This window comes from Peromyscus eremicus, chromosome 19 (assembly GCF_949786415.1).
Source record: "Peromyscus eremicus chromosome 19, PerEre_H2_v1, whole genome shotgun sequence".
Classification (NCBI taxonomy): Eukaryota; Metazoa; Chordata; class Mammalia; order Rodentia; family Cricetidae; genus Peromyscus; species Peromyscus eremicus.
Window position 1 is genome coordinate 38686230 of NC_081435.1, and position 6598 is coordinate 38692827.

Here is a 6598-nt window from a genome sequence, read left to right on the forward strand (position 1 = left end):
ACAAGGACTTAAATAGTCGAAGAGAATTATCAGTGGAAGCTTAGAGAGAAATGGCTTTGGTGGAAAAGAAAGTACAGGATGCATATGTGGATCATTTGGATCCAGAGCTTGATTGCATTCTAGTTATTTTGCCCTCTATGCATTCTCCTACAGGAATATTAATGCAGAGGGAAGATATTATCTTAGAATGGATCCTTTATCACATAAACAGAGCAAAAAATTAAAAACTTATGTGGAAAATGGCTCTGAGTTGATTCTAAAAGGAAAACTGAGACTTCCTCAATTAGCAGGAATAGACCCAGCAGAAATTGTAGTACCTTTTACTAATGCTGAAACTGACTTACTAGGGGATAAAAAAATGAACATTGGCAAAGAGCTTGCAGTAATCTTTGGGGAGAGATTAACAACAAATATACCAAAAGCAAGATAATTCAACTTATAAAGAGAACTGATGGGATTCTTTCTTATATTGTGTGAGGAACACCCATTTCTGGAACCCCTACATTTTATACAGGTACAAACAAATCAGGAAAGGTAGATTATAAATTAGGAAATTTAAGTAAAGTGGCTGAAAGCCCTTATGATTCTGTCCAAAAGTCAGATTAGGTGCTATTCTCATGGTATTAATGGAGTTTACAGAACCTCTTAACATAGTTACTGGTTCTCAATATGCAGAAAGAGTTGTTTTACAGCCAAAGATGCATAACCGTAATGTTGCAGAAGAACCTTGGGTGACTGTCCAGGCAGCCAGCTGTTCCTGTCATTTCTCACATTTTTTTGGAAATCATTGGCTTGCACTTCCTGCTAACTCAGGTAATATTATTTCCTTCTCGGGTCTCTGATAGAGTTGAAGACTTTATAGTTACAGCTATAGTTTTCCTTGTTACCTGATTCAGAAAAGAAATTCACTAAAGAGGTGTAAAATCAGTAGGATTGAGAGACATTAAAAGATAGTTTTGGTAATGCAAGTTAGAATAGAAAGTGAATTAGGTACAACATTTTGGAGTCACCAAAATAGGATCAGTAATAGAGTATTTTCTCAATACATCAAATATTAATGGACTAGACATTGTTGATATATTTATGCCTGTATATATTTCATATATTTATTATATTTATTGTATATAGTTTGCATATATTAGTTATAACCTTTTTATTTTAGACAAAAAGGGGGAAATGTGGTGATATTTTGTTTGTGCTCTAACAAATAAAGATTGCCTGCAGGTCAGAGGGTGGAGCTAGCCATTAGTTAACCAGAGAGGTCTGGAGGTCTGTATGGCCAGGAGACAGGAAATGATATGGCTGGTTGGAGAGAGGATCCCCTTTTCGGTCTGAGGAGTTGTGGAGGTAAAAGGTGACTTTGACTGCTCCTTTACTTCTCTGATCTTTCAACATTTACCCTGATATCTGGCTCCAGGTTCTTATTAAGACCAATTTGAATTAGCACTACAGCGTTCCTTCTCTCAAGGCTGATGGTACCAATGGGAAAATGGAAGGCTGACAGGAGATGCATATAGATGATTCCCAGGGAAGGGTCTATGATAAATGCCTCTACATAATTCCCCAGAGCTAAGTGCTTCTGGGGATGCTTGCAGAGCAGAGAACAAGGATGGGCCATGCTGGGAGAGGCCTGAGACCTGATGTCCTTTGTGATTCTCAGAATGAGGTGAGGTGAGGCCTCTGTGACCTCACAGGGTTAATCCCCGCCCTACTAACAGCAGCAGTCTTGGCCTGAGGCGCAACTCAGTGTCCACAGAGGAGGACTGGGAGTCAAAGCTTGCCCATGTGTCTGGGTAAGTTTGGGCTGTTTCCTAGGACGGACACTACCCAAATTAATTTGGGTGACTCACTCAGTGGGAGGCACTTCTACATTGGGGTTTTAAATGGGGAGACCAAAACATAATGAGGTACTTGAGATGTCTTTTACTTAGAATAGCTCATCCTAAGAAGAGCTGGAAACAGCAGGGATCAGGGGTCCCATAGCAGTGGGAATGGCCACTCAAGTATCTAGAGAGAGAAACCCCTGGACTCACCAGGGAGAGGGGTCTTGGAATGAAGCCACATAGATGTGTCTGGATCAGGACTCCAGCCTCCAGCCTAGGTAAGGAAGGACGGAAGGTTCCTGTTTACATGCCTCAAAATGACCATCATTCATAGTTTGTCTAGGGATGGTAGAGAAAGTCTATGGGGTACTGACGTCTGAGCTTTACTGGCAGTAGCAATCTTTTCATTTGTACTCAGATAGCTGACACAATATGGGAACAAACTCAATGTCACTATCACAGGAACACCATGGTAGCACTCTCCCCTCAAAGTCTGTACTTATATACATATTTTTCCTTAGCATGTGTGTTATTGGTGTGTTCCTGTCTGAAAGTTCACATCCATGTGTGAAAGTGCATGTAGATGATACTGAATAATGTTACATATCTTCCTCTACCAACATATATGAGACAGGGTAAATTTATGCTCAGCCTTTGTTAATAAGACGACATCATCACGTGTACAGGAGCCCACTTGCTAGGACAGTCTGCTCAGCACAGTGTGGAAAAGCATGGTCACACCTCATGCTATACTCATATACACAGGAAAAAGGTGTAGGGAGGTGTGGTCAGGCCTCTGTTACCTCATATAATAGCTCACTGCCATGGTAAAGGCTGTGGTCTCCATGGGAGAGAACTCTATTGGGGTATGCTAGGATTTAGATGGAACTGCGGGTGTGGATGAAAATTTGGGCTGAGTAGTGGGAGAAATCCACACAGGATTTTTGGGATGAAGGCCTAATTTAAACTCCTTGTGCTATTCTATGAGGTGGGGGTTAAAAAAGGTGTGAGACACAATGTGGCCCTTGAAGTGACCTTTAACAGGACCTGTGCTACAGCAGTAGCAAAAGTTGCAGTAAGTATCAGCAGATGTGTTCCAAGGACTAGCCAAACAAGGACTCAAGGAGATCATAGCCACTATTCACCAGAGAATGAGGTCACAGGATGACCCCAGCCTGTACCATGTGAAAAGACTTCAGGTTACAGACTGGGGCAGGATAAAGCTCTGTTGTTATGCCCCAAGCCAGGGACAACTGTCCTCTATGACAGCCCATAGTGTCCAGGCATGTCCACCTCCACCTATATTTTGTCAGAAAAGGTGAGAGCAGCTGAGGCAGAGTCAGCACCCATGTCAGGACTCCAGTTTCCAAACTGCAACAGGACGGAGCTCTGCTGTTACACTGTTCTCCAGTGAGTGGCATTCTCAGAGGTCATTGACTACTATGGGAGAGCCAGGTTGGGAAATTTCATGACAGTCTGCTTTCAGCGCTTTCCTCCTTCAAGATGCATTGAATGGTGGTGAAGGGACAAGCTGAAGGCCATATTTACCACAGGATCCTGCAGATGGCACTCTCCAAGTCTCTTGACTAGAGAAACTTCCTGATAAAATACATCAGCAGGAATGAAAGATCAAGATTTGAATGTTGCACACTGGGGCTGAGTATGACACATCCCCATGGCCTTGCTCTTCCCAGGGGTGGTGATCCCTGCAGGAGAAGAAAAACTGGTTGTGAGCCTGTTCCCCGGAAAGGGTCATAAGGGAAGCCCTTTGGTACTCCCCTTAATACCAGTCCAAAAGACACCCATGTGTTTGGACAGCCTTTGTGCTTTCCCAAACAGAGTGAGGCCTCTGTGACCTCACGTGAGGGTCACTGTCATGGTTATGGCTGTGACTTAGTTCTGAGGGCAGGAGAGTCCATTATAGTGGACTAGGATTTACACCCAGGAGAAGGTGGGTAGGGATCCATTTCAGGTAAATGACTGCAGAAAATTCTTTGGGTGAAAATGTGAGCTCACACCAGTGTGTGTACATGCAGGGGGCTTTATAGGAAAAGGGTGACTAAGTCACAATTCTGTATCATGGCTTTTTGATATACAAGACAGATGTGGTCTTAAGAAGAGTTGCATTAGAAAGGAGCAGAGAGACACCCTCACTGAGCATGGCTATACTTGATATGCAAGGAGAGGACACCATCCCCACACAGGAAAGAGGCCTTGTGAAGATCTGCACAGGCTCCAATGCATTAGCAAGACATCCTCTAGACACACGAAGGACTAAACTCTGTTGCTTCCTTTGACTCCTTGTGATATTCCATCATGGGATCTGATCATAGAATGGGATAAAAGACTGCATGGCCCCTTGTTGGGACTCTCTTAGCTCTCTCTATTAGAAGCAAGAATCTTCCCACATGAGCTCATGAAGCCTCTCCACCACAGGCAGAGGCAGATATACATCAGGAAAGACTTCCCAACCACCTTCTCTCCTACATATTTGATGTATTTGTATAATGTGTAATTTATTTCATCTGGACTGTGTGCTATATGTCTCTGTGTTCCTAAGGGACAGGTCAATGATGGTTTGATTATATTTGACATGACAGAAAAGGACACCAAGTATTTTCCTCTGTTAATATCCACCTGTCTATTTTTATTTTCAGAAAAACTGACCATAGACAAAGGCTAATGACAATGTAGTTTTGAACACACATGGACTCCACTGCCTGAAGCCTGAAGAGAAACAGGTACAGGACCATCCAATGAGGCAATGTACCCAGGCTAAAATCTGAACACTAAAAAGCCAATGTATACCTACTGAAAGTAGTGAAGGCCAAATATGGACCCTGAGAATCCTGAGCTAAAGGTTGAAATGAAAGTACCCCAGGTATAAGCATAAACCTAAAGATACATGATGCATGAACCTCAAGTAAGAGGTGTTTCCTGGTCTATAATTGACCATTGTCCTGCCAAGGCCCAAATGTAGAAGAGAAGTTTGACTGGGACAAATCCTGCATTGAAAGAGGCCTGCCCCCCCCAAAAAAAATTGAGTGGGCTAAAAGTAGAGTCTAAAGAAGCCCAGGCCCAAATCAAGAATAGATTGGGCCTCTGGGCTAATCCCTGAGTATGAAAAGGTCAGTCCTACAGACAGATAATATATTGACATGGGTAAATTATTCAAAAAATAGAGGCCCAGGCCAATCCAAGAAGAGGGATGTGCCTGGGCCAAACTTTGACCCTGTAGAAGCCCAGGTCCAAAGCAAGAAGAAATATGGGCCTGGGCTAATACCTTACCCTGAAGAAGCCCAGGTCCAAAGCAAGAAGAGCTAAGGGCCTGGGCTAATACTGCACCTTTAAGAATCCCAGGCCCAAAGCAAGAAGAGATGTGGGCCTGGGCCATTCCCCGAAACTTAAGATGCCTGGGCCCCAAAAGAGATGATATAAGGGCCTGGGATAATCCCCAAAATAAAGAGGCCCAGGTTAAGCCACAAAAGGAGTATGCCTGAGCCAAACCCTATCCCTGAAGAAGCCCAGGCCCAAAGCAAGAAGGGATGTGGGCCTGGGCCAGTCCCTGAACCTTAAGAAGCCTAGGCTCAGAAAGATGATATACGAGCCTGGGACAATCCCCAAAATAAAGAGGCCCAGGTTAAGCAACAAAAGAAGTATGCCTGAGCCAAACCCTATCCTTGAAGAGGCCTGGGCCCAAAGCAAGGAGATGTGGGCCTGGGCCAGTTCCTGAACCTTAAGATGCCTGGGCCCAGAAAGAGATGATATATGGGACTGGGACAATCCCCAAAATGATAGAGGCCCAGGTTAAACCACAAAAGTAATATGCCTGGGCCAAACCTTAACCCTGAAGAAACCCAGGCCCAAAGCAAGAAGAGTTGTGAGCCTGGGTCAACACCTGAAATGACAGAGGCCCAGGAAACACCAAGAAATGGAGTGAGTGCAACCAAATTCAACCCCTGATTCTCAGTACAATTAGTAAAGTAAAGTCATTCTGGGTTAACCCCTCACCAAAGAGATCTGGGTCCAAACAAAGAGCACTGTGCCCACACCACATCTAAAGTGAAAAACATTGTGGTTAAGAGTATATACCATGAGGCTCTCTGATCCAAGGCCTTAGTTTCAATTGGTATACTACAACCAAGCAGGTATTAATGCAGACATATGCCAGCTTGAACATCAATAACGTTGGACTTGCCCACAATACTTTCTGTACTAATGGCTGATATAAATGGACAACTTGAGTATTTAATATGTGCTTCTAACACATATACTTCATTCAATCCAGGCAACATCCTCAACATGTGACAAAGGAAGATACCCTCACCATAATACAACCAGGGCTCACTAAATAACCTATCAGTGTAGACAGTGTAGATCAGATGTAGACATCAATGTAGACCAAAAAAGGTGCTATGCTTCACTCTGTAGCTGTCTGACACAAGAACTTATCTTGACTTAGATTGATTTTTTTTTTTGGAAACAAATATTTCTTGAATGTACCTCAGGCCACAGCCTGTAATGAAGAATCTTGGACTAATCATAGTTGGTTTTGTTCTAACATTTGGATACATCATATCCCCGAAGACTCAGATCTTTATGATGACCTGATTATCAACACAGGTGCAAGGACTTATACAGACCTCAAAGGAACCCGGCTGCTCCTTGAGCTCCCAAAGCCTGGGCTGATATCATCATCAAGGGTGTGTGGACCACACCCTCTTTCTATGCAATCTAGGACAAAATCCTACCACAAAGGAGTGATGCCTTAAAGG

At 43.5% G+C, this 6598-nt stretch overlaps 1 long non-coding RNA gene across 1 annotated transcript; it reads left to right on the forward strand.

Annotated features, from left to right (window-relative positions):
* The first annotated feature begins 1701 nt into the window (after positions 1-1701).
* On the forward strand, positions 1702-4851 carry LOC131895728 (uncharacterized). The gene is made up of 2 exons (XR_009375247.1): positions 1702-1793; positions 4481-4851. It is a non-coding gene; the product is annotated as an uncharacterized LOC131895728 (long non-coding RNA).
* Positions 4852-6598: the final 1747 nt, after the last annotated feature.